The sequence below is a fragment of the Cervus elaphus genome, chromosome 17, assembly GCF_910594005.1.
Source record: "Cervus elaphus chromosome 17, mCerEla1.1, whole genome shotgun sequence".
NCBI lineage: Eukaryota > Metazoa > Chordata > Mammalia > Artiodactyla > Cervidae > Cervus > Cervus elaphus.
Window position 1 is genome coordinate 41325980 of NC_057831.1, and position 27810 is coordinate 41353789.

General features: G+C 37.0%; 1 protein-coding gene and 1 non-coding gene across 4 annotated transcripts in view; one reads left to right on the forward strand and one right to left on the reverse strand.

Moving 5' to 3' along the window:
- Positions 1 to 27810, reverse strand: part of KCNIP4 (potassium voltage-gated channel interacting protein 4) — a 1258052-nt gene that overhangs the window by 676903 nt on the left and 553339 nt on the right. The gene's annotated exons all lie outside the window — the stretch shown is intronic.
- Positions 18955 to 19061, forward strand: LOC122673637. The gene has a single exon (XR_006334762.1). It is a non-coding gene; the product is annotated as a U6 spliceosomal RNA (small nuclear RNA).

A 27810-nucleotide genomic window follows, 5' to 3' on the forward strand; every position in this document is an offset into this window, starting at 1 on the left:
AAGTCCCTCCTTAGCAAGAGAGGTCATGAAGCAGCTTTCCAGTTTTTCTTCTGTCTTTGGGGAGGAAAGTAAGTTCTTTCTGTATCTGCTCACAGATGATAATGGAGCCATTGGACCAGGACATACATTTCTGAGATTTTCTCTCCTTTCCAGAAAACTGTTTCTCAGTGTGACCTAAGTTAGACATTAGAACAGATGATGGAAGTGAATATTTAAAAGTGAAGGCAGAGGCAGGAACCAATACCCTTTAATGGCAGAGTTAGCTCTTGTTTAGTTGCTAAGTCATGTCTGGCTTTTCAACCCTGTGGACTATAGCCCACCTGGCTCCTCTGTCCATGGGATTTCCCAGGCAAGAATTGTGGAGCAGGTTGCCAATTACTACTCCAAGGATTCTTCCTGACCCAGGGATCAAACCCGTGTCTCCTATGTCTCCTGCATTGGCAGGCAGACTATTTACTGATGAACCACTAGGGAGGTCCCAAGAGTTAGTTCCTGTAATTTTTGAATCTCTATAGGGAAACTCAAAGACTAGGAGAACAAAGGAATTCCTCTAGAATATGGTAATAAGAAGATGTTTTTTTAGCCATGATTTGTTTATCTGGATAGTTGTTAAAACTATGGGGGATCTGTGATGTGATGATCTGTATCTTTCTAGGCGTATATGTACACACACACACCCCAATAGGAACACAGGACCACCGGATCAGGAATTGGACTTTTTTGTTTATTCACAGAGCAACTTACATCAGTTCTTCATGCCCAAGTATTGCAGTGAGAGCCAGGTGTGCCCTGTGCATATGTTGGGGTTTGTAACTTAGAAAAGGAAGCCTAAAATTATGAACTTATAGCTTATACAGGGTGACTTTCTCATCTGTCCCTCTGCACTCTGGAGACAGAAAAAGCAACTTTTGCTCTGCAATGTAAAAATTGATATTTGTGGAGGGAAAGGGGACAGCCTCTACTTCAGCATCCTGGAATGTAATCACATGTCTCCAGGGAGAGAGCAGTTTTATTTCTCTCTGGAGCACTCCACCTCGAGGGCTGCTAGTCAATCATCCTTTAGCCCATGTGCCAAGTGTCCTTTGTTCAGAAAGCCCTAGTTGTTCAGAAACATGAAAATGCTCATGGAGAGTTATTTCCCCACAAGAATAGGGATAATAAGAATTCTTTTCTTCCGAGTATGGTTTGAAGCTAGAATGAGATTATACAGATATGGAGACAAAAAGCAAAGGAAAACAAGGGCAACAAGCCAGGACAGAGATGGAGACAGTGTGTGATTCCTTCAGTGTCTAAGGGGGAAGCCGTGCCCACGCAGGGTCTTCCACTGGGAAGTTTTCACCTGCACTCCACGTTGTACCCTTCTGAGAATGAGAACCAAAGCTGATGCAAATCACTGCACTTGCATTCTGCCATGGTAGTTTTCCTCTTTTCCACACTATTTTATAATGAGATAGAAACTTGTTCATAATGGTATTTCTAGGTTTAGTACCAGATACAGTATCTGTAAATGTGAAAAGTGTTGAAAAGTTAATGACCCAGCGTACTATACCTTTTCATCCCAAGAAACAGCTTCCTAGAGCATATTCCTTATTTTCAAGATATGATACCCCACACACACACATACGTATATGGTAAGATGATTTTGGTGGAAAAGAATGAAGAGCATAGGTGTACAATCAGTTACACTGAGTCAAAGAGGGCTGTGTTTAATACTATTTCCATCACTTATTTTTTTTAGAAGCCTTTGTTCATCTACATAGTAGGAACAATGATAACAATAAGAATATCTATTGTATCTAATATGAGAATATCTATTTTTAGGATACCTAAATGAAATGTTGTATGTATAGTCCTTAGCGTTGTATCAAACACTTAGCAGGGCTCAAAAATATTACTGTTATTAATTATCATTATTGATTTATTTTTTTAAAGGCAATAAAGAGCATAGGAAGGCAAGCAAACAAAAATGTAAATGAAATTTTTTGATTTGATTCTATTTGGCTTTGCTCCCTGCCAAGTTATTGTTACAACCAATCTGAAAAAGAGACGGATTGTGCAAAAGAGATTTAGAAAAAAACTGAGACCAAACGACTCTCAGTTCATGCAGAAATTACATTGCCTACAGCTATTAGATTTGGGCAGGGACAAATGAATAATTATAAAGGAGCTGTAATTTTGATTTTCCTTCTGAATTTGTACAGGGGTCATTCTGACGTCAAAAGTAATTACAAGCAACAAGCCTTCACTTGTAGCTTTGACGTTATGCACAAGCTGGGTCACACCTTTCACAAGTGTCACAGACTCACTTTTTTCTATCATGTCTCTATCATGTCTGCAAAAGTAGCTCTTTTCCTCATCCATTTTTCAGTTTATATTAGACTTTTGAGGGTGGGGATAAAAAACATGTCCTGGTTTTACAGTCGTAGCCTCCCATAGTCTCCCATAGCATTTTTGCATTTCAGTTACCTTTGTTTCTCTAGCTCTAAGCATATGGCTACCTATTGTTGTTTAGTTGCTAAGTCGTGTCTGGCACTTTGCGATCCCATGGACTGTAGCCCTCCAGGCTCCTCTGTCCATGGGATTTTCCAGGCAAGAAGACTAGAGTGGGTTCCCATTTCCTCTTCTAGCGGATCTTCCCAGTCCAGGGATCAAACCTGCCTCTCCTGCATTGGCAGGTGGATTCTTTACAAAATGCTGGGTCACCCGGGAAGTCCATGGCTCTCTGCTGGGAAGTCCATGGCTCTCTGCTGCTGCTGCTAAGTCGCTCCAGTCGTGTCCGACTCTGTGTGACCCCCATAGACGGCAGCCCACCAGGCTCTGCTGTCCCTGGAATTCTCCAGGCAAGAACACTGGAGTGGGTTGCCATTTCCTTCTCCAATGCATGAAAGTGAAAAATGAAAGTGAAGTCACTCAGTCATGTCTGACTCGTAGCAACCCCATGGACTGCAGCCTACTAGGCTCCTCCATCCATGGGATTTTCCAGGCAAGAGTACTGGAGTGGGGTGCCATTGCCTTCTCCCCATGGCTATCTATACTATACTATCTATACTATGCCATGGCTATCTATACTCCATACTAATTAGTATGGGTTGCACAGATGAAAAAGTACAAATACTGTATTTGTAAAAGCTGCCCTCTGTGGCCACATGAAGTAGAAATTTACTCTATGCCTAATTGCCAATGTCAGTGAAATGCTCCAAGATTAGCTAAAAGAAACACAACAGAATATTATTGTAATTGAAGTAACATTGTACTAGATATCTAGGTGGTTTTTTTTAATTCAACTGTTTTAAAAGGATAAAATATATCTTATTTAACTCTTGTTTGTATCCTTGAATCTCTCCCCTCCCCACTGTCCCCACTCTACTTCACTCCAGTTTAAGCTGCCATCATCTTGTTCCTGAACTGCTCTAATAGCTGCCTATGACTTTTCCTCTTTACTGTCTTGGTCTGTTCCTTCCCTCCAGTTAATCTGTTCTCCACAGCCACCTATGTGACATATACAACAGATAGAGTCAATATCTTGCTGATAAGCTTCAATAATCTCCCATTAGGGAGGTCCAAAATCCTTAAAATGGTTTAGGAGATCTTCCAGTTTCTGGACTGGTTTCTATGCAATGTGCTTTATTGCCCCTGACCCTCTACCAACTACCTGTTCCACACATTTTTGATCTTTCATTGTTTCCCCTTTAAAATATGCAATTCTAAGGAGAATGACTGCTATTCAACTTTAAGAACTTAATGCTGAAGAATGTCTTTTTCTCTGAGAAATCATTCTTCATTCTAGACCAATGTGCATGTGTATGTGTTCAGTCACTAGGTTGTGTCCAAATCTTTGTGACCCCATGGAATATAGCCCCCTAGGCTCCTCTGCCCATAGGATTTCCCAGGAAAGAATACTGAAGTGGGTTGTCGTTTCCTGCTCCAGGGGATCTTCCTGAACCAGGGATTGAACCCACATCTCCTGCAATGGCAAGTGGATTTTTACCACTGAGCCACCACTACCAAAATAAATGCATGCCATTTCCTCTGGTGGAGTCTATATGCCCTCAACTGTCCCCCTCTTTTATTAATTGGAGTATAATTGCTTTACAATTTTGTGTTAGTTTCTGCTGTGCTGCAAAGTGAATCAGCTATATGTAAATATATATCCTCTCCGTCTTGATCCTCCCTCCCGCACCCCTTTACACCCCTGTAGGTCATCACAGAGCTCCAAGCTGAGTTCCTTGTGCTATGCAGGTGCTTCCCACGGTCTATGTATTTTATACATGGTAGTTATATCTAGGGCTTCCCTGGTGGCTCATATGGTAAAGAATCTATTTGCAATGCAGGAAAACAGGATTCAACCCCTGGGTAGGGAAGATCCCCTGGAGAAAGGAATGGCAATCCACTCCAGTATTTTTACCTGGAAAATTCCACGGACAGAGAAGCATGCTACTGTCTCAATTTCATCCCCATAACACCCCACCAACCACACAATCAGTCTTTATGTCTGCTTTCTATTCCTGCCCTGCAAAGAGGTTCATCAGTGGCATCTTCCTAGATTCCATATATATGTGTTAATACATGATATGTGTTTTTCTCTTTATGAGTTTACTTCCCTCTGTATGACAGATTCTAGGTTCATGCACATGACCCACTTTTGTTCCTTTTTATGACTGAATCATATTTCATTGTATATATGTACCACATCTTCTTTATTAATTCATCTGTTGATGAACACTTAGGTTGTTTCTATGTCCTGGCTATTGTAAATAGTGCTGCAATGAACACTGGGGTACATTTATCTTTTTGAATTATGGTTTTCTCAGGGTAATATGCCCAGCAGTGGGATTGCTGGGCCATATGGTAGTCTTATTTTTAGTATTTTAAGGAACTTCTATACTGTTCTCCACAGTGGGCATATCAATTAATATTCCCATCAACATTGCAAAAGGGTTCCCTTTTCTCCACATCCTCTCCAGGATTTAATGTTTGTAGACTTTTTGATGATAACCATTCTGACCAGTGTGAAGTGATAACTCTTGTGGTTTTGATTTGCATTTCTCTAATAATTAGTGATGTTGGGCATCTTCTCATGTGTTTGTTGGCCATCTATATATCTTCTTTGGAGAAATGCCTATTTAAGTCTTCACATTTTTTTGATTATATTTTCTTTTTGTTTTCTTACATTGAGCTTCATGAGCTACTTGAGTATTTTAGAGATTAATCCTTTGCCAGTTTTGATTGCAAATATTTTCTCCCATTCTGAGGGTTGTTGTTTAGTCTTGTTTATGGTTTCCTTTGCTGTGCAAAATGTTTTATGTTTAATTAGGTCCTATTTACATGTTTTTGTTTTTAATTACTCTAGTTGGTGGGTCAAAAAGGATTTTACTGTGATTTATGTACAGGAATGTTCTGCCTGTGTTTTCCTCTAAGAATTTTTATAGTGTCTGGCCTTACATTTAAGTCTTTAGTCCATTTTGAGTTTACTTTCATGTATGGTGTTAGGAAACTTTCTAATTTCATTCTTTTACATATAGCTATACAGTTTTCCTAGAACCACTTATTGATGAGGCTGTCTTCTCCTTTGTATATTCTTGCCTCCTTGTCAAAGATAAAGTGACCATTGGTGTGTGGGTTTATTTCTGGGCTTTCTATCTTGTTCCATTGGTCTATATTTCTGTTTTTGTGCCAGAACCACACTGTCTTGACTACCGTAGCTTTGTGGTAGTGTTGAAATCAGGAAGCCTCATACCTCCAGTTTGATTTTTTTCTTCAAAATATTACTTTGGCTATTCATGGTTTTTTTCTGTCTTCACAAAAATTATACAAATTTTTGTTCTAGTTCTGTGCAAATGCCATTGGTAATTTGATACGGATTGCATTGAAAATGTAGATCGCTGTGGGTAGTGCAGTCAATTTCACAATGTTGATTCTTCCAATCTAAGAACATGGTATGTCTCTCCATCTGTTTGTGTTCCTTTTGATTTCTTTCATCAGTGTCTTAGAGTTTTCTGCATACAGTTCTTTTGCCCCCTTAAGTAGGTTTATTCCTGAGTATTTTATTCTTTTTGCTACAATGGTAAATGAGATCATTTCCTTAGTTTCTCTTTCTGATTATTCATTGTTAGTGTCTAGGAATGCAAGAAATTTGTGTGTATCTTGCAACTTTATTAAATTCATTGATTAGCTCTAGTAGTTTTCTGGTGGCATCTTTAGGATTTTCTATCTATAGTATGTCAGCTGCAAACAGTGATAGTTTTATATATTATTTTCCAATATGGATTCATTTTATGTCTTCTCTGATTGTCATGGCTAGGACTTGCACAACTGTGTTGAATAATAGTGGCAAGAGTGGGCATCCTTGTTTTGTTCCTGATCTTAGAGGGAATGCTTTAAGTTTTTCACCATTGAGAATAATGTTTGCTGTGGGTTTGTCATATGTCAATAAATATACGTTTACTATGTTGAGGTATGGAGAAGGAAATGGCAACCCACTCCAGTAGTCCTGCCTGGATAATTCCATGGACAGAGGAGCCTGGCAGGCTGCAGTCCATGGGGCCACAAAGAGTCAGACACGACTGAGTCACTAACACGCACACACAACATGTTGAGCTATGTTCCCTCCATTCCCACTTTCTGAAGAGTTTTTTCTTTTTCTATCATAAATGGGTGTTGAATTTTGTCAAAAGCTTTTTCTGCATCTACTGAGATTACCATATGGTTTTAATCCTTCAACTTGTTAATATGGTGTATCACACTGATCAATTTGCATATATTGAAGAATCCTTGGATCCCTAGGATAAACACCACTTAATCATGGTGAATGATCCTTTTAACATGTTGTTGGATTATACTTGTTAGTGTTTTGTTGAGGAATGTTGCATCTATGTTTGTCAGTAATATTGTCCTGTAATTTTCTTTTTCTGTACTATCTTTGTCTCATTTTGGTATTAGGGTGATGGTGGCCCCGAAGAATGAGTTTGGGAGGGTTCCTCCCTCTGCAATTATTTGGAAGAGTTTGGGCTTCCCTTGTGGCTCAGTTGGTAAAGAATCTGCCTGTAATGCAGGAGACCTGGGTTGGGAAGATCCCCTGGAGAAGGGAAAGGCTACCCACCCTGGTATTCTGGCCTGGAGAATACCATGGACCCTATAGTCCATGAGGTTGCAAAGAGTTGACATGACTGAGTGACTTTCAGTTTCACTTTCACTTTTCACTTTCATGAGAAGCATAGATGTTAGCTCTTCTCTAAACTTTGGATAGAATTTGCCTATGAAACCATCTGATCCTGGGCTTTTGTTTGTTGGAAGATTTTTAATACCATATCACTTTTTACATTGTGTTATTTATGTAGCTTGGGTAGTCTCTGACAGACCCTGTGAAAGACCATATAATAGTATCAATTCTTTGAACCTAACCTCCGTCATTAAACAGAGAGATTAATCCTATAGGTAAGACTAGAAGGCATAAAATGAAGTTTTTGGTTTCACAAACACTCATTTGAAGCTCAGAGCCTGAACACAATCATGAAAGCCATGGTACTGAAATTATGGGAAGGTTTTTTTTTTTTTTAATTTAAAACTTCTTCAGTATATTTTTATAATAATGTTTTATTATAAGCCAAAGCTTGGAGAGAATTGGCAGAATTTAAGAGAAGGTCCCATAAGACCAAAAGAAGAATTAGAGAATCACCTGCTATCAAAAGAGGAGATATGTAGGAGAGATACAGGAAATTAAGTTATTTTTCTCTCTTGGGGTTGATGCTTCAAGTGAAAACAATATGAACTGATATGTAGTTTCTAAATTTTCATTTTGCTCTACTTAACAGAAGCTGTGGCCCTATGCCTCACTTTTTTCCTTGTATATTTGACACTCTGCCTACCACCAAAGAAAAGACCTTTTGTAAACATGTGTTGAATGACAAAGTAACTTGGTAATGCTAATTTGGTGATTAATGCTAGTTTAGTGATTGAGTTCTGTTTCCTTAACTGTTTCCACGTTGCTCTTTCTGTATGCTTTTCCATCCCTGCACTTCATGTCCACATCACATCATTTGACCTAATTGATTTTTTAAGTTTCACAGAGTAAAGCTATACTATTAGCTTTGCACTTTATTTGAATGTATAGCATCCTATATTTGAGTCATGTGATTTATGGGTTTTTTTTTTTTTTTTTTTAATTCAGTGCTTCTTTGATTTGCCAGAGCTGCATGGAAGACAGGTAAAGGGGTGTGTAAAAGCACGTTTATCTTTTGCATCAGTAAAGGAATGGAGTCTCTACATTTGGATTATCTAATTATAATAGATACTCAGTAAAAATAGTGAAGGAAGTTTCTTTTTTAGACCCATCTCACAAATTTCTACTAAACATTTACCTAAGATTTCTAAAATATAAGAGAGAAACACAAGTATTTAAAAAAAAAATAGAACATTAGGATATTATAGATTTTCCATTTTCCCCTATTTCATAATTTTTAATTTGTGAATACTGCATGTATTCCAGATAGGATACCCACTGCCATCTATTAGGAGACACAAAAGCTGGATAGACTAGATCTAGCCCTCAAATGTGCATAGGCTCTCTTATTTTTATTTTCTTACTACTCTTCATAAATACCCTGCCTTTCATAATAAAGTTTTATTGTTTTGTTTTGTTGGTAAAGTATAAAAGAGGAGAAATTTATCCAGGTCTAAGATGAGACATAAAAAATTTTAAAATGTGGAAAGAGATATTGAACAAGAGAAGAAAGAAAACTCAGGAGAGATAAATGAAATATAAGAATCCTCAGCAATGTGTTTTCACTTGACCTTTGAAGGATTCTGATTATATCTGGCCTTTTCTCTGTCTTGCTCTTTTACATTATTAATGAAATAAAATGAATTTACATAAAATGCTTCCTTTCTCTAACATAACTGCAAGTTCAATGTTATAGGATTTAAAAAATGGTTAATTTTTCCAAGCCATCATTTCTCAGTTAAGCACTATCATTAGTTTGTCTTGTCGAGAAACAAGTAAAACTTCTATGATAATAACACTACAATTTCTTATTGCTTTATATGAGTTAGTAAGATAAAACTTAACTCACCCATATCTTTCTATAACTCATCTGAGGTGAAATATGTAAGTGTTTATGTGTATTAAGTACAGGAGAATTTCAGTAAAGGTAATATTTTTTTTAAACTAATAGTTAAATAATTATGAATGGATAAAATGAATACACAAAATTTAGGAAGGTTTTTCTGTATATTCAGATTTTATGCATATATAATTTATGGATTATTAACATTTACTGTCATTCAGAAGTTATGACATAAATTACATTAAAAACTATTTAGAGTTTAGTTAAAACACATTTGTCTTTAGTGATATATTTCATGTTAATATATATTGCAGGCAGTGTATGGAAATATCCCTCATTAATTTTAAAAAAGTGCAGTATTAAAACATGATAAAGCATGGATGAACTTCCAAAACATTATGCTAAGTGAAGTAAACAGGCATAAAAGATACATATTGTGTGATTCAATTTATATTAAATCTCTAGGAAAGGCAAAGACAGAAAATATTTTAAGAGTTGTCAGTGTTATCAGGGCCCAACAGTGAAGATGAGAGATTGTAAATGGACACTAGTGATGTCTTGGGTATGATGGAAATGTTTAAAATCGGATGGTTTTAATGGTCGCACACCTCTATAAATTTAAGGAAAAGTACTATACACTTAAAACAACTTAATCATATTACATGTAAATTACCCGTTAATAAAACTATTAAAAGTCTGTACATTCATTCTCAGAAGAAGTAGTCAAATATTTAGACTAGCACAGAAAGAAAAGTGTATAACAACAAGATTTTAAAAGTCTGGAAATACTCGTTGTTGTATTATTCTTTTAGAACAGACTCTTTTTTGTTTATTTTTGTGAATTTCCTAGGAGTTATTTTAAAATGCAAATCCTTTTGGTTAATATGTGGAAAAAACATATCATTTGATAAAAATAAATCAACATACTTTAAGACATGAACTGGGTTTATTTTCTGTAAAATCCAAAGTATTTTTAAAAAAACATTTTAATTGAGCATTTAAATCCATTTTTTCTTTTTTCCTCAATACATTTTACATCAAATTACATCCTTAATACCTTTCATATTGATCATTATCTTTCTATTCTCACAAATGTAGTCTAATTCATTCTGACAGCAAGACCAACTCTTTTTTTGCTTAGGGATTAGGGTTTTCCTAAACTGGGGTTGAAATTTCCAGTAGCTGACTAAGAAAATGTCTGACTTAGTATAAGCCAGACTAAGAAAAATGGGCCTTAATATAAGGACTTTATGCTAGGAAACAAGTATACCCATGAGGAAACTTTAGGTAAAGACATAATTTATTTCCCTGGAATAGTTGTACTTGACATTTACTTATTTAACAAATGTTTATTGAGTATCTACTATGAGCCACCTGGGAAGCCAATATTTTAGGCACGGAGGATAAAACTGAACAAAAAGTTTAATTTTAAGGTGTTTATTTTCAATTCATTAATTCCAATTTTCAGTAAATAAATACTTAATGGCTTCTTAAGAAATGGAGATAAAACTGACAGATAACATCATATTAGTTTTCAATGTACAACATAATGATTTGATTTATGTATATGTTGCAAAATGATTACCACAATAGTTTAGTTAACATCCATCACCACATGTAAGTACTGAGTGACTAACACTTTCACACTTTTAAGGTCTCTCTCTTAGCAACTTTCTCAATGTCTTTTTTTCAGATTTATTTTTTATCAAAGTATAAAGTGGAGTCGTTCAGTCATGTCCGACTCTTTGCAACCTCATGGACTGTAGCCTACCAAGCTTCTCAGTCCATGGAATTTTCCAGGCAAGAGTACTGGAGCGGGTTGCCATTTCCTTCTCCAGAGGAATCTTCCCAACCCGGGGATTGAACCCGGGTCTCCCGCACTGCAGGCAGATGCTTTACCGTCTGAGCCACCAGGGAACTTTTATCAAAGTATAGTTGATTTTTAAAATTGTGTCAGTTTCATTGTACAGCAGTGATTCAATTATATATATTTTTCAGGTTCTTTTCTCTTATAGGTTATTACAAAATATTGAGTATAGTTCCCTGTGTTATCTACTGTTGATTGTCTGCTTTATATATAGTAGTGTGTATATGTTAATCCCAAACTCATAATTTATCCCATTTCACCCCACTTTCCCCTTTGATAATCATAAATTTGTTTTCTATGTTTGTAGGTCTGTTTCAGTCTTATATATAAGTTCATTTGTATCATATTTTTTAGATTCCACCTGTAACCCATGTATTTGTCTTTCTCTGTCTGGTTTACTTCGCTTAGTATGATAATCTTTAAATCCATCGATGTTGTTTTGAATGTTGCAGGAAGGGGGGAGCCCCTTTTAGGGCTGAGATTGGGTTCTTGTCTAACATTCTGAATTGTCTGAGAAAACACATATGCTGTGTATCTGAAGAGACACCCTTTCCATCTGGAGTGCCAGAACTGATGCTAAACACTCAGCTCCTCTGGTGCCAAATTAAATCTTGGAGACAAGAGTTTTGGGTGAGATAGGAATGGGTAGCTTTATTACTTTGTCAGGCAAAGGGTGCCACAGCAGGCTAATGCCTTCAGAACCATATGTCCCAATTTGAAGAAGATAGTGAGAAGTTTTATAGTAATTGTTCAAAGAGGGCCTGATCAGCTCGTGGACATTCTTCTGATGGATTGGTGGTGAGGTAAGAAGAAGTCAACATCACCAACCTTCAGGCCCATCTGGTCTGGGTCTACATGCTTATGGGCAGCTTACCATTGTTAATTGTTAACTTCTCCCACCTGGGAGGGGGTTTATCTGCAAAATAACTCAAAGATATTATTGTGTGTATCCATCGATGGGGAACCAGGACCTTGTCCCAAGGCTGCACTATTGTTTCTCTTGACCGTTTCTCCCTGGTCTCACGTCCCCTCTCTTCCCTAATTAACAACTGTTGAATCTGTCATGGGAACTCAGGGAAGGTCACAGAGGCTGAATGAAGGCTATTTTCTGTCATCAAAGAAATGGGAGACACAAGCTTGTGCCCAGGAGCTCCACAGGGCCCTGCTCGGTATCATGAATGGCATTACTTCATTCTTTTTTTATGACTGAGTAGTATTTCACTCTGTAAATACACCACTTCTTTTTTTATCCATTCATCTGTCAATGGACATTTACATTGCTACTGTGGGCAATTAGAAAACTTACGCTTGGTAAACATCAGTGAAGCAAAATACAGCCTTCCCGACAGTGTGCCTCCTCTGTGATTCTCCTCAATTGAGGAGTACATCAGTCTAACAAGAGACTACAGTAGTCAGGATTTCTAGGGGATTCTCTGCAACAAGCTTAGTCTGTAGCTGGAGTCCAATCTTTGAATAAGGATAACTCAAGGGAAGTCTCACTGAAGAGCAATGTTTCTCAAATCTGGTGTTTGTAAAAAATCAGCTGCAGGTTCACCAAAATAAATTCCTAGAAATCCTGAGGCATATGGCTGGGGAAATGTTACTTTAGGGTTTATAAGGAACTAGAGAGTCCCTTGGACAGCAAGGAGATCCAACCAGTCCATCCTAAAGGAAATCAGTCCTGAGTGTTCATTGGAAGAGCTGATGTTGAAGCTGAAACTCCAATACTTTGGCCACCTGATGTGAAGAGCTGACTCATTGGAAAAGACCCTGATGCTGGGAAAGATTGAAGGCAGGAGGAGAAGGGGACGCCAGAGGATGAGATGGTTGGATGGCATCACCGACTCAATGGACATGAGTTTGAGTAAACTCCAGGAGTTGGTGATAGACAGGGAGGCCTGGCATGCTGTAGTCCATGGGGTTGCAGAGTCGGACATGACTGAGCGACTGAACTGAACTGAAAAGAAAGGTGAATGCGCTAGGAGAAGGTGTAATCTAAGTCTTCCCCTTATGTGGATAAGAATTACCCAGGAAGGACAGAAACAGGAAAGGATTTTCAACAAAGAGTTTGAAGTTCTTTAGGAAACTTACAGCCAGACACTAGCCATAGCCAACATTAATTCTTATTCTAATATAAGCATAAACCAAACTAAGGTATGGGGAATAATAATAATTTTCCATTTTTGGCAGCAACAGATATGGTAACCTACGGCAAGAAACGTGCTGGGAAGTGTTTGAGTGAGCTTTTCTGTCTGTAGGACTCAGACAAATGGGTGTCCAAAACAATTATTACAAGCACAGGGCTATCTCTATTATTTTCTCAAGCTACTGCTTCTGAATCAGAGAGGGGCACTGTAATATTTTTAAAGCAGACACACCAGAGAGTTCCGATTTTACTTGTATACATTCCTTTGTAAATGTAATATTGTTTTGCCAGTCACATAGTTGTCCAGTAGGGACATTAGGTGACTGTGATACTAATAAGTCACAGTGAGATAAGGCATAAACGTCAATGAAATAAAAGTTGATATCTTTTCATCAGGAGAATTCATATAACTTATGCTTGCTTTGGCCAGCATTAAAATCAGCCTGTAGCCTCAAAAACCACTATAGCTGACATGAGCAAATGAAACCCATAATTATATTTAGTGGTGGGAGGAAGCTATTGTGGAATCCACAGTATTATTTAGACAATTTACAAATAAGATCCCTATAAAAATAGTTCAAACTGACAACATCTAAGTATCATTTAAAGTGGTAAATGCCTTAAATGTCTGCTGGCTAATTGGCCAAGATAAAAGGTAGAAATGGTGGGAATTCAAGCACATATTTTCTAGCATGATTTTAAACTTGGCCTCTGAAATAAGGTAGACTAGAATCACTGCTAAGATCCCTTTTTTATTTTGATCATTTATAATTCTGTAAGTTTATTTGCTTAACCCACAAACTGAACAAAAATTTTTTAAAATTCATATCTCTTATTATTTGACCATTCTTCTTAACAAAACAATATTTCTAACATTTCTTCCAATCCAGCTACCTCCAAAGTAACATTGATTAAGCCTTTTCCATTTGATCTATCATTCATTCAACCCAAAATGCACTCAACACCCATCCTTTTTCAGTCACTGTGAGGGCTAGGAAAGGAACTTCCATTTCAATGAGACTTTCTCCTGACAAAAATTGTCATTCTTGACAGTCCTGAAACACTTTGGTACCACTAACAAACCTAAAACATCATCCTGCACTAAATATGTTCTCAGTAAGTTTCAGTAGAGTTAACTTTTTCTTTTCTTTTTTTTTTTTGCTTTTCTCATCTCTCCTTTCAGGCTGCCTTTTTTACTTAGTACAATTTATCTCCCTTTTGACACATGTTTTATCCTAATGAACTGAAATAAAAATGACTTCATAGTAGCCTCTTCTTGCATCATAATGCATCCTTACTAGCATATATTTTAATGATTTGCACAAATATTTCAAAGTGGTAAAGGCTCTTATGAATGGCTTTTCTTCTAAGGGAAGGTATCCATAAGAGCTTGATAGGGAAAAGGCTATCAGCAATATTCTATTATGGAAATAGAAAGAGATCAGCATGGTATGAGGGAGGTCTTGCTTTTACTTTCAGGGAAGCCTGCCACATAACCATTAGCAGCATAGTGCAATGATGTTAAAGAGAACATCAATTAAATCAGTTTACCCCAGATTAATTCTGTGGGTAATGACTGAGAGATAATTTTCTGACTATCCTTCAAGCAGATGTCAGCATCATTTAACCATTGTTTACAAAGGGTATACCATTTGTCAGGTATTTTTCTTTATCCTCACAATAGCCTGTGAGGGTTAAAGGCAATGCAAAGGAAACCAGAAGGCAATTTACCCAAGGTCACATAGATAGTTAAGTGGCTGACCTAGGATTCAAACCCTTAGACTGAGTATATCCAGCTCTTTATAATACACTATACTGCTTCTAAATTGGATCATGAAATATAAGTGGAGTCAAAGATAAAAATAGTCACACTATTCCAAATAGATTCAAAGACCTTCAAAAGAAAGGCACTGATTCAATATATTATTTACAAAAGAAATTTAAACAAAGCATCAAAGCAATGTAAAAGACGGAATGGAATGTGGTTCTGGTGTGCACTTCTTACAAGAACAACCTCATTAGATATAAGGAAATATGAAGGATGAGGCAGATTGTTGTCAACTTTGCATGAGCATCTCTTTAATAAAATATATTAAGAACAGAGGATAAGAGCCGTGATACCCAATAAATTCAAGGAAAGGAAGGGCAAAGAATTCAGAACTGCATGTAAGAAGATGAGAAGAATATCAAAGAGAACTATGAAAAATTCAGTAAAAAGTTGAGTGCAGAACAAAAAATAAAATTCTAAATAAATGAAAGATCTATCTAGAATATTCCAACCACTAAAATGTGAAATTAGAAACAAACAATAAATACAAGAGGATATGGTTGAAATAGTAATTTTTTTTAACCCCATAGTACCAACCAGAGTACCAGTTGGTACCAGAGTACCAGTTCTCTAGTTTGCTTTGACTCTGATTTTTCCCAGACTAAAGGTTATGAATGTATATGTACTATACAACGATATTGAAATGCATTCATAAGATGTCAGAAAATGATATTCAGACATATATGAATTCAAAACTGGTCCCTAAAGGTAATTTTGTTATAGATTATGTACCGTGTGTATCTCAGATAACCACCAGGTAAGAGTGATACAGTCCCAGAGAAGTACAGAGCAAGAATCATCACAAAGATGATGCAGAATGGAAATGTTCAAGAAAATATAGGGGAATGCTTTAGCTAGGGATCAAATCTCAAGATAGATTAATATTTTGTATATGTTCATTTGATTAACATAATTAAAAATTGACCTATAAGCTGCTAGGACAGATTAGTGCCTACAAGCCACTTTCTCAGAGTAGTAAGAAATACAATAGGAAAACTTACAAAAATAGTGTGACTAATGTTTGAAGTCTTGATCATATAAAGTTTATTCATTGTGGTTTGGAGTGCACCATAACAGTCATTTCATAAAATGTTATTTAACTGTAAGTACTGGGCACATATAAATAAATGCTTTGTACCTACCATATTATTCTCATAAGTGAATTAGGGAACTGAGATAAAAGAATATTCATAATTCATTCACAGTGATATAAAAGTGTATACACACACACACACATGTTGTTTGGTTGCTAAGTTGTGTCAGATTCTTTGCTACCCCATGGACTGTAACTCACCATGCCCCTCTGTCTATGGGATTTTCCAGGCAAGAATACTGGAGTGGGTTGCCATTTCCTTCTCCAGGGAATCTTCCTGATTCAGGGGTTGAACCTGTGTCTCCTGGCCTTCTGCATTGGCAGGTGGGCTCTTTACCACTGAGCCACCTGGGAAGCCCATGTTTCAGTTCAGTTCAGTCACTCAGTCACGTCCGACTCTTTGCGACCCCATGGACTGCAGCATGCCAGGCTTCCCTGTCCATCACCAGCTCCCGGAGCTTACTCAAATTCATGTCCATTGAGTTGGTGATGCCATCCAACCATCTCATCCTCTGGCGTCCCCTTCTCCTCCTGCCTTCAATCTTTCCCAGCATCAGGGTCTTTTCAAGTGAGTCAGTTCTTTGCATCAGGTGGCCAAAGTATTGGAGTTTCAGCTTCAGCATCACTCCTTCCAGTGAATATTCAGGACTGATTTCCTTTAGGATGGACTGGTTGGATGTTTATTACATACATACATTTGTAATAAAGGAGCATAGAAATCTTAAAGCAGGGAGATTGTCCTCAGTTACTGCGGGAGAAAACTATATGAAGAAGGCATTATGCCAAGTGAGAATGCATAATTCTAAGCAAACTCAGAAGTCTAGATTAGGCTCAAGCTACACAATGAAATAATCACAGTCATTTCTCCCAAGAGCCAGCAGAAATTCCCAACAAAACTTAGTCTAAGTTGCTTCTCATGTTTTGACCATAAGAAAACATCTCAATTTAACAAACATAATGGTACCTGAAAAACAATTAAATTAGAATTGATTCCACATACATTGATTTTGGGGGAAGATATGCACTGTAAATGTATAACAAGGGATGATATTTTAACAGCTCTATCGGAGAAGGCAATGGCACCTCACTCCAGTACTCTTGCCTGGAAAATCCCATGGATTGAGAAGCCTGGTAGGCTGCAGTCCATGGGGTCGCTAAGAATCGGACACGACTCAGCGACTTAACTTTCACTTTTCACTTTCACTCATTGGAGAAGGAAATGGCAACCCACTCCAGTGTTCTTGCCTGGAGAATCCCAGGGACGGGGGAGCCTGGTGGGCTGATGTCTATGGGGTCACACAGAGTCAGACACGACTGAAGTGACTTAGCAGCAGCAAAGAGTGCATCAATTCATAAGCACAAAATAAGGAGATAAAATCTTATCAAATCTTCATTATCACTGTTCAAATTAGTCAGTCGGGAAAAAGCCCAAGACAGTGATGAAGCAACTGATTTTTTCTGCATTCTGTACAAATGCAACTCAAGAAATGGAAAATGAATAGTTAGACATGAAGTTCCTAGAGAAAAGAAAAATTTAGGAAAGCAAATAAATATGTAATCAACAGCTCTATTAATGTGTACCAGCATCCTTGATAAAAGCAAACAAAGGAAACCTTAAGAACCAAAGCAAAGCATCTGAGAGTAGGGCATACCACAAACAGAAGAGTACATGGATCAGGTCAAATACTTCAACCACAGTCACAGTCAGGCTGATTTGTTCTTTTACTCATGCAATTTTCATCCAGTTTCCAGAATTGACATCTCCCAAACCAATCTGAAGTTTCAGGTCTAAATTCTAGAACAGGTCTGCAAAACAGGCAGGAGAATCTCTAGATGAATAACTGAAAGGTTTAGCAATTTCTCAGTTTTGTATGCTAGATTAATTTACTGATGGTAGTTTTTCATTCCCCTGTAATAAAATTGTCTGTCCATATTATTTATTGTCTGATGGTGAGCTGAGTATAATTCACTATATGAAACCATGTAATTTGCTTTAGCCAAACTAGATATTAGAAGATCTGATGAAAGCTGAAGCTTAAAATGTACCTATATAAATGAGCTTTTCCTGTTATGACTTAGTGATTTCCTATGAAAAGAAAACATTCTCTAAAAACTGCTGCTTTTTAAGCCTGAGCATCACAACAAAAATTCATAGAACGGATCTAAACTGAATCTCCAGTCTTTAGCCAAGGCTAGCTGACCCACATTATGAAGCAGAGATATAGCTGAGCCCATTTTAGACAAGGCAAAATAAGTCAGAATAATTATTCTTGTAAGCATTGTATTTGGAGTTGTTTTTCAGCATTATTGTGCCAATAGCTGACTGATACAAATGCTTTTGAGTGTTAGTAATTGCTGTCTTAATTACCTTGCTCTTTTCAGTCAAGCTCAGCCTTCTACTTTATCTCCAGTAACCAGATTAATGCTCTACTGCAATCAATTTCCTTTCTAATCTGAGTCCCTTCGGTTGGATTTTTGTTACAGGCTATACTACTTCTGGATACTCTGCCTAACTGAAACCTACTGTCCACCTGCTTCTGTATAAAAATATCATTATATGCTTTACACATTATGTGAGATACATAAATGGTAATAACTAATACCACTGTTTATTAAGAAACAGTTACAGGTCAGGCACATTTAGACATGTATTTCAGGTGATTCTTTAAAAATTTTTTTTAAATGCAAGGTAAATTTTATAATGGCCATTTTCTGGGTTAAATTCATTCATTTTTATTATTTCTATATCCCAAAGGCCTTAAACTCAGAAAAGGTAAGTAACCTGCTTAAGACACCTCAGGCAGTAAATGTTACAACCATGATGCAAATTCAGCTTTGCTTTCTAGGCTGTTTCCTGTCACACATTTAAAATAGAGGAATCATGAAGTTTTGAAGTGATAAGATATATACCCATGTTATGTCTGAATAGTTTCCAAGGGATCCAAATTGTCTACTATTGTGCTTGCTTTGAAAGCACACATACCAAAATTGGAATGATACAGAGAAGATTAGCATGGCCCCGATACAAGGGTGACACACACGTTCATGGAGCATTCCAAAGTTTTTGTAAACCAACTATACTTTAAAAAAACTGTCTACTGTGTAGACCTTAGAGTACTGAAAAAGTTTCCTTGGCTTGTCTAAAAGATGGTATGTACTATGTCACTTGGCAACTATGTTTACAGAAGTGAGGATGGGTTGGATTAGGTGATGCAATTTTTATTAAAAAAAATAATACAATTCATTGCAGCCATTCTAAGAAAGATTAATGGCAAAGTTTTAGTGTTTGGATATTTTCCAAAAGTTTTAGTGTTTGGACATTTTCCAACTGACGGTCCTGATTCTTTTTTTAAGTAAAGACCAGTGCAAGTCTGAACATAAGAGTTCATGCTTGAGCTCTGGAACAATATAGAACTGAGTTTACATCCTCAGTCTAACTTTTCCTGGCTTATTAAAGTTACCTGAAATCTCAGTTTTATCATCCGTAAAATGGGGCTAACGGTAATAACTATGTCATAGAGTTGTTGAGGGAATTAAATGAAAAGTGTCTTATGAAAATAATTTAACACTATATTTGGATAAATATATTATGGTTGCCCGAAACTATATGTATTGAACTTCTAAAATATCAGGCTTCCCTGGTGGATCAGATGGTAAAGAACACGCCTGCAATGCAGGAGACCCTGGATTGATCCCTGGGTTGGAAAGATCCCCTAGAGAACGGAATGGCTACCCACTCTGGTATTCTTGCCTGGAGGATTTCATGGACGGAGGCTATAGTCCATGGGGTTGCAAAGAGTCAGACACGACTGAATGACTTAACACTGTCACTTTCCTATAATATCACTGAGAATGGGAATTATTCTTTGCTAATGGAGAATGGATTTTTGTAAGGGCGGAGAAAGGCAGGGAAATAGGCACACAGCAGGGGAGGTGGAAAAGGAAAGTGCAAATAATTTAAACTGATTTGGTAGCTGGTGTAGAAAACTCTAAACCAGGGCATGATGGAGAATACCTGGACAAACAAAAATGCTGTCTGAAGCAGCATAGAGGGTAAAAATCTTTGAAAGGTATGGTTATAGATTACATTTCACATAAGCTACCTAATGCCATTATAGTCAGTAGGACCAGGAAATGCCATTGTTTAGAGGTGAATAGAAGCAATTTAAAATGCAGCTACTTCCACTTTGTACTGGTGAGATTAATCCATGTTTTGAGCTGCTGTTTTCACCTCGTCATTGTTTATCGGGTTTGAGTCTAATTGGCCTTGATTGGAATCATGGGAAGCCACTAATTAAAATGATTAACAATATCAATAATGGCAAAGGGGAAAGAAAAGGAAGCCTCTTATTTTTAATGGGCTGAACACCATTTCTTGCTGGCAGAATGAATAGAAGTTAATTGAAGAGTGACAGTGGATAGCACATTTCTAAAATGTCTGTTTTCATGTTGTAACAAAGGGCACATTTTCTAGAAGCTATACCACAATCACAAATATGGACAAGATTTTTCTTCTCCCCCACTAGCGAAATTAAAACAATTTCTAACCTCAGATGTTTTCAGGCACATTATTATGGAGGATGTCTTCTTTCAAGTGCTGTGTTTAACACTGGAAATATTTCAGCTTTGCCATTGACCTTTAAGTTATTCTAATCTGCTTCTATATACAAACACAATTTCTGCAAATAGGCTTTGACCAGAACAGATTTTAGATGGAATAGCGGGACAAAATCCAGACTCAAGCAGAGAAGGGAAAGGCCTAGCCCTCAAGCATCTTCTTGCTACTGGATCTTGACAATGCCCAATGGCTTATTTCTAGAACATAAGTGAAATCATTTGGATAGTACATTTTCACCCTGTACCTCAAAGGGGGTTCATTGGTTCATTCCTGATACCCAGCTCCATTTCTTTCTTGGCATAGGTGAACTCAATGTTATGAAAATCATATGTAGCTACAACTGGATCGTCTTGCTGGCTTGGAGGATGAGATTTATATAGTCAGAGCCTGAGAAATACCTGGCTCTTAATTTCCTTCCTACCAGTATTTAATCCAGAAGGGACTCTGATGACTCAGGAATACTTCATAAGAAATTACTTATATTCTAGAAGCTGGAGGTGGTTCCTCCACAACCCTGTATTTTGCTTGCATCTTTACATTTTGGGTGAGGCAAACACTTCCAATTGTGACTTATTTAACTGTTTAAAAATTGCATTATTTATTTTTGGCTGTGCTGGGCCTTTGTTGCTGTGTGGGGGCTTCCTCTTGTTGTGGTGACTGGGGGCTACTTTCTAGCTGTGGTGTGTTGGCTTCTCATCATGGTGGTTTCTCTTGTGGAGCACAGGCTCTAGGGCACATGGGCTTCAGTAGCTGTGGTGTGTGGGCTCATGACTTATTTAACTTTTGATTCATTTATCTTTCCTTGATTTAACAATTATTCACACTTGCACAGAACACCACTTCCAACATGCACTCACAAAACCACTACTATTTCCTTCTCTATCTACTACATTCAGGGTTTTCAAAAGAATCCCAGGAACTAAGCTCAGAGACGTCTCTGCACTTTGAAGGCAAGTTATTGAACTGATCTGCGCCTCATTTCCATACCTATAAGATGGGAATCCACATATTTATGTACCTAGTGGGATTGCCATGAAGATTTAAAAACTAATCCTTATAAAAGTGCTTGGAACATTGCTGGGCCCAGGTCAATTACCTAATAAATGGTTCCTGGTTTACTCTTCAGGGACTACTACTATTCTGAGTTCTTTCGGGGCAGGACAGCAGAGATCACACTTAAAGTGAAAGTGAAAGTCGCTCAGTTGTGTCTGACTCTTTGCGACCCCATGGTACTGTATAGTCCATGGAATTCTCCAGGCCAGAATACTGGAGTGGGTAGCCTGCCCCTTCTCCAGGGGATCTTCCCAACCCAGGAATCGAACCAGGGTCTCCTGCACTGCAGGCGGATTCTTTACCAACTGAGCCATAAGGGAAGCCTGATCATATTTATCTTACTGTTGAATCCTCAGGACATGGCAGAGTGCCTGGCACATAGCAGGTGCTCAACAATAACTCTGACAAGTCACTTCTAAGACAAGTGACTACGGCCTCCAATCCTTCAGGTGGAGTCAGTAGAGGAAACCAAATTTCCAATTTAAGTGCAGTGTTCTTCCTACCTCAGTCCCTTCATAAATTACTTATTTTGTCTCATATCCTGAACATCTTAGTGTTAGGCAATGGAGATGCTTAGTCATAACTTACTGGACTGAATTTTCTCTCTTAGGTGCTGTTTTCTTGTATTTTAAAATAAAGCATAGGATAATGGGTGGTTTCACTGTGTCTCACAATAGTTTCTCAGGCCTTTTTTTTTTTTTTCTTCTATCTGTTTTCCCTTGGCACAATTGTTTTCAACAACAGACAAACATTTTAAAACAAAACACACTTCCTTCAAACAAAATCTTTTATAGAAACCAAATTAGACAACACAGTTCTGAAAGAGATCTCCAGGGAATTCAAAAGCAAGGATTCTGGAACCTTGGGCTCACCAGGCAGTTGTTCCTCTTCCCAGTTTCTCTCTCCCTTCTCCTAAGCCCTGGAGGCAGTTTTGCTTAACCTTTAGAATTTCAGGGAGCACCACCTTAAATCTACTTCCTGGGGCTCAGTAATTGTGGATGCTTCAGATCCCATTAACCTAACTTCCTACCGTGTGTTATAGAACTGTTTCCAGCTATAGGGCAAGTTGATGTATATACATAAAGGTATTATGGATCTTTCAAAGTGGCTTAACTAAATTCTCAGCGATAGGATTGCTAGCAAGACAGCAAAGTAATGCTAACTCCTTTGTAACAAAAAGGGCTGATAAAGCTTTCATTACTTTCAATCTTCTTTTAATTAAAGCTTCTGTGGCTAAAGTGATTAGTCAACATGAAGTCAATGGAACTTAAGCTTTTATGTCTTTTTATTTTACAAATGGCTCAGTGTGTGTGTGTATTTGTTTGGTTAGTGGTCTGAAGAAGAGCGCTGATTAAATTTTATGCTCTTGTTATTTTTGTTCATACTTGTTAACTCTGTTATCTGACAATAGGCTTCCAGAGTCTTTTTTATGATGATGAGACATTCTGCTCTTGAGCTGCTCTTAATAGACAGTGCTCCTTGCCAGACATTTTCAAAGTGTTTGTTCACCTAAAAGCAAAGTTTTTCTATCTTAAACTTATCTGTTTAGCCCTCTGATTGAAGATGACCTGCCAAAAGCAGGTTACTTGTACCTCAAAGCTCAAATAAGGCCCAAGGAAGGAGATATGATGAGGCCATTTTGGTGCTGGTGAAGTCAGTATTTCTTTTCTAGAGCAAAAGTTCTCTAAGTATTCCAAACATACTTTTATGTAATATGCTGTTGTTTAGTAAGTGAGTGTAAAGTTAGCTTTATGTAGTATGTGTAGAGACATGATTTTTTAAACTTAAATCAAGGCAGAATTTTTGTCATTTCTATAAAACGTTTAGCATAAAAATGCATATAATAATAATTTCTGTGCAAAAGTATGACTCAAATATGTTTTTTTGGACTTTCTGTTTTCAAGGATGGCTAGTTGTAAATGTGAGTGAGGTGGTATATGCACAATTGAGTTACCAATATTGTATATGAAAAAAACCAGGGGATTTTCATAAAGGACCTAGATGGTTATATGAAAAAATGAGAAAGGTAGTTATAAACTATTAGTGAAATACCATAAGTAGATATTTAAACTAATGTGGACATGCAAGTAATATAAATTCAAATTGAGGTTCATTTATGTAGGAATTTTATTAATTATAGATGTTTCACATGTTTATGCTAATTTTAAATACACATATGAGGCTATAACTTAGAGAACATTGCTTTTTAGAACAAAAACAAGATTTCAGAACTCCAGGGATATAGCCAAGTTAAGTGAAATACTAGAAATGATCAAAAGAGGAGAAAGAAACCAAAAGAGGGAAGTCTGCACCCTGACCTGACCTAGACTTGCTGGTGACTCTTGTATCTTGTAGGGGAGTAGCTACTACTTTAAGGCCATGTTCACGCATATCTGAATTAATAAATCTACTCCTAAGTTCTAGAGGAATCTTAAACAGAATTAGGTATAGCACACCAATGAAACCCTGGGTTTGAAATTCTTTCATCTAACCCACTAACTGTCCCAGACATGGTTGGCTGACTAATTAAGGAATGCTCATTCCCAAACTCACTGCCTTGCCTGCCTCCACTAGAAAAACTGTGAAAATGACATCTTCCCAGACACCCTTGCATGTTGAGATGGTCACATGATACAGTTCGAGCCAATGGGATATAATCTGCAGTCTGCTAGATTACTGGTAAATCAGGAGCTTTCTGATAAATGGGACTGATAAGCTCAGAGCTGACATGCCCCTTCTTCCTTCTCCTTGCTTTGAGCTCGGATATTATGCCTGGACTTGAGGCATTTGTCTTGTGAGCATGAATAAAAGATACAAGAGATACCAAATCATGGCTCAACATGGTTGATCCACAAAACTACTTCCAAACTTCTTGGTGTGAGAGGAATTTAAGGTCTACTTGATTAAGGCAGCATTTGTTTGATGTTTCATTAGAGAGGAAGCATGTATCTAATAGACTTGGTGACAGGGTATTCATTTCACAGTATATCCATTTCACTTTATAAGCATGTATCTTGACCACTTCTAACTCTAACATGCTTCTCTTCAGAAAATCACAATCCACACTTAGAGTTTTCAAACACTTATGTTGGAAAATCCAGTGAACTTACTTATTTCTCTACTGAAATTACAGAGAAAAATGAAAGCATTAAATTCAGAACCCTAGCCAAGACAACTATATTGGAAGAAAATAAAGCTTCCAAATTCACTAATATTCAACATAATATTGTTGCAGTAATGTTAATAGTACAAGCAATATAATTTCCTATATGGGTCACACATTTAGATCATAAATTTGAAATAGTAAAATAGGTATATTTATAAGTACAACCTTTGCATGTGTTCATTATAATGAGAATAACCTTCTCTCAGGTAACCTACTGAATAGAAGTACAGATCAATAATCTTAACGCAGAAACCATTTCAGGAAATAACAGAAGCTACCAATTGTCAACTAATTGGGATATTGTTTTTCTAAGTGAATATATATAAAATTCCAACTACTCAAATCACTGTAATCATTTTATTTGTCTTATTCTCTAGAGGAATTTTAAACAAAGCCTGCAGTGATTGCTTTGTTATTTCAACTCTGCCCAGTAATTTTCCAGTGTATTAAAAGACATTCAGTGTTGACTCTGGTAGGGGAAAAAAATTCAGTGTCTGCCTGATGGAACTGCTCATTTTCAGTCAATGCAATTATTCTGTATTAACACATCTGCAATTTAAACACTATCACACTTTCATTTTTTTTCTTTCATGCTAATAATTAACTTGATGGAATCATACATCTCTATTTAACTTGAATAAATACCCAAATCATTTTTATATTGTGAAAATTATGCTGAGCCAAATGAGATGATTGGGTTTGAGCTAATAAGTATCTGTCACATAACTCAATTGCATGACCTCCTGAAACAAAGCAAAACAAATCAAAACAAAGAGTCTGATTCCTAGAATATATAGCAATTTATGTAATAGTAGAAATATTTTTATAAATCAAGGGATATAAAATATATTCCCCAAGGCCTCAAAAACTGTTTTAAAATATGAAATTTCAGATCAGTACCAAAGGCTGTCAAAATAATCTTCCGTGCTCATAGTTTTGACTGCATGTTTCCGTTTCTCAAACCTCCAGGGCTGCCTGTCACCTTCTGTATCAAATTTAAATTATTCTTAGCACTTCAGGGGCTTCCATCTGCCCTTGTTTACAAGGCCTTTCTCAATTTCCCTTTCCCCATTGTCCATTCACTAGAGTCCATCTAATGCACAGGACTTTTCATACTGCAGTATAATTGATTGAAAGAATGATACACTGAGAATCAGAAAGCACAGAACTTGAGCAAATAAATTATGTAACCCCCCTGAATCTTTTTTTTTAATCCCCCCCAAACAAAAACAGATCAAGGGCTACTAACAAGTTGGTTTTCCCTTCTCTATCGTTCTGTTATAAACACTCATCCTTCTATGATGACTTGCAAATCTACCACACATTCCTCTTCATTTCAAATATTTTGTCAGATATACCGGAGACAAAGGATCTGAGGGAGAATGTAGGTGCAGAGGTCCTGGAAAAAGATATATTTGTTGAACATCTAATCTACTAACAACTTTACTTCATTACTTCGTTTAAGAAATACCTACAGATATCTACTGAAAAAGAGTAAGATACAAAACAGGTCTTAACTTTCCATCACTCATTAACTTATATTTTACTTTTGTGTATTATAATTCTACTTGCTCTCAGGTTTTCAACTTTACCCTCCTCTCCCCACTTTTTTCTTTTCCATTATTGCTGAGATCAAGAAATTACTCTCAGTAATACTGTCTTCAACTCCAGGCCCTGCCAAGGAGAGATTATAACTGACAAGTTAGAGGCAACTATGGACACCTTATTCTCCAGGGCTTACAGAGATTTCCCCAGGAGAGAAAAGTGATGCCTTTAATCATTCTCCCTTCCTAGCACTTGCGGTTCACGTCATCAGTGATACCAAAATCCCTGACTGACTTTATCCACTGAGGACTAACAGATCAGTTAAGCTTCAGGTAAAGAGCAAAGATTCCTTAGACTTAGTCTTTAGACCCTTAGTCTCCACCCTTTATTTTACAGTAGAATTGTTTATATTTGTTGTGTCCAGTTCGCCTCCTCTCATACTCTCTTGAATTTATTCTAATCTAAAACTTCTCTTAGTAAAGTCCATAATGACCGCTGCATCACTATATATAAGATATAAATTTCAGTCCTTATCTTACTTGGCATATTGTATCAGCTGACCACGTCTTTTCCTTATAAAAGTTTTCTTATCTTTCAGGATACAATTTACTGTTTTTCCACTCAGTACCTCTGAGTATTCTTCTTTGCTGGTTCTTTGTTATTTTCCTACCTCTGAATGTTGGAGCGCCTCAGGGTTCAGTTCATCTCTCATTCTTTTTCTGTCTTTACTTATCCTCTTGATGACCTCATCCGGGCTTATAGCTTTAAAACCCAGCAATATCCTAAAAACTCCCAATTTCATCTCTATGCCCTGGACATCTCAGGATTTATATAAAACTCCTCTTAGATATATAATAGGCTCCTACAACTTTACAGGGCTACTGTCAAATTCTCAGTTTTTCCTCTAAATCACATTTCCATTTGATTTTTCCACTCTGATACCTGATAGCTGAATGGATTTGGATAAGTCACTTCTTATATCTGTGCCTCTGTTCAGCATCTATAAATTGAGCTTAAAAAATATTTCCCTTGCCTACTCATAGGAGTATTATAGGGATTAAATAAAAGCACATAATACTTTACAAATTTTAATTGCTTTCAAATGTAAGTTATTTTTCATGAAGATGTTTTATTGTTATTCTACCACATGCAGTCATTATTTTCAGTAATTTCAAAGTCATAAAGTCTGGAATTTGCAAAAGTGAGAATTCAGGACATTAAACTTTGTATATTCTGCTTACAGATATGAGGACAAATGGGTGGGTTTAAATACAGAGCAAAAATGACATAAAATTGAATGTAATTGGCAAGAAAAGTATTCCATACATTGAAAAGAATACTATGTTTTTGATCATGGAAATTCAATGTCCTACTCACAGGCAATGGGATGAATTTCTTAGACCTGTAATAAGAGCTACTGGTTGTTGGCAGT